The sequence below is a fragment of the Trachymyrmex cornetzi genome, unplaced genomic scaffold (assembly GCF_001594075.2).
Source record: "Trachymyrmex cornetzi isolate Tcor2-1 unplaced genomic scaffold, Tcor1.1 scaffold310, whole genome shotgun sequence".
In the NCBI taxonomy this organism is placed as follows: domain Eukaryota; kingdom Metazoa; phylum Arthropoda; class Insecta; order Hymenoptera; family Formicidae; genus Trachymyrmex; species Trachymyrmex cornetzi.
This window is the reverse complement of record NW_017297796.1, coordinates 11,099-12,885: the sequence shown is the minus strand read 5'-3', so window position 1 is coordinate 12,885 and position 1,787 is coordinate 11,099.

Here is a 1,787-nt window from a genome sequence, read left to right as displayed (position 1 = left end):
TATATATATATATATATATATATATATTTGTGTAAATATATGAAGTTTTAAGTTATATTTATCAAAGATTGGAAAGAATACGGGCGTTAGGAGTCAGGCGCAGAAGACGTCGCACAAATAATACACCTATAAAGCATGAAACTTCTTTATTTAACAAACGCGTGCTTACATGTTTCGGCTCACTTTTGAGCCTTCTTCAAAGCAAACACAATCTAACATCTATAAACTAAAAGTTATCCTATCGTGGTGAGCTCCCCTACATCAAGAATTTAAATGCCAGAATTAAACAAAAAAGAAAGAAATGGAAAATAGAAAGGAAAATATTTAAAAAATCGAATTAGGAGGAATGAAAAGAAGTTTCAAGTAGGTGTACATACACCTATGAAGCTTGAAATTTCTTTATTTAACAAACGCGCTTACATGTTTGTGATACGGTGCTTTGTAATCATGGTGAGCGTCCTTATTTTCGGGATAATTAATTATATTCTTAAAGTTTTTTGATAAATTAGTTTCCATATTCCTCCTAATTCGATTTTTTAAATATTTTCCTTTCTATTTTCCATTTCTTTCTTTTTTGTTTAATTCTGGCATTTAAATTCTTGATGTAGGGGAGCTCACCACGACAGGATAACTTTTAGTTTATAGATGTTAGATTGTGTTTGCTCTGAAGAAGACTCAAAAGTGAGCCGAAACATGTAAGCGCGTTTGTTAAATAAAGAAGCTTCAAGCTTCGTAGGTGTATTATTTGTGCGACGTCTTCTGCGCCTAACTCCTAACGCCTGTATTCTTTCCAATTCTTTGATTTATAAGGAGTCTTGGTTAATTTGTAACGATGCACCCCCATAAATGCATCGTTCCCGGCACGAACAACTCGCCGGATGCCGCTACGGTGACCCCGGTCACCGTATGCGATGAGAGCGCGGTGCGCTCGGTATATTTTAAGAAACGCAAATATAATTCCAGGCCGCGAGACTCGCAAGTCCACGAAACCCAAGCGTCGCCGAACGACGCCGAGCGCCGCAGCTCTCGCTCGTATTGTTCCACGCCGAGAGTCACCGAATGATTCCGGAACAATACGAGCGGGAACAACAATACAGTATAAAAGTCCGGCGAACTAAGATTTCGGGCTTTTTGCTCCTGATCCAGCTCCTAGCACACCGACCGATTCCTAGATCCGAAATCCTGAGCAATACTGCGGTGGTGAGGGTATTCTCCGCCACTACCGGCATTTACCGGTCCGATATTGCATTCGACTCCGCTCTCCGACTCACCGCTCATCGCTAGCTCCTCGGACCGTTTCGCTGCACCGCGGCGGTAGGGCTCGCCCTGCCTCTGTCGGCCGTTTCCGACCAGCTGCAGCGACTGCTCCGAGAGCCTTGCAACGAGACGACCGAGACGAGAGTTCCGCTTCTCCGCGATACGCGACAAGAACCGGCTTCGACAAGAACCAGGGGGTTGGCTTTTGCCCGCCTCCGTCGGATGCTCCTGACAGTCGAAGTCGTGCCGTATCGTACGATACGCAGAAAGCGCACACATCGGGGCGACGTATCGCTCCTCGCGTTGCGACGCGTCGCGCGAATATCACGTGCAAGCGGTGTAAGCCCGCGTTCCGCGCACCCCGCATCACCGAACAGTTCACGCGACAACGCTCGTATTGCGAACCGTGCCTGCCGCACGTACACGTACACCTCATACACATACACACCGAACACATACCCACCGCACACGTACACCGACACGTATTATACACGCACGCGTACACCGCCGTCAGCAAACAGACCAGCCGC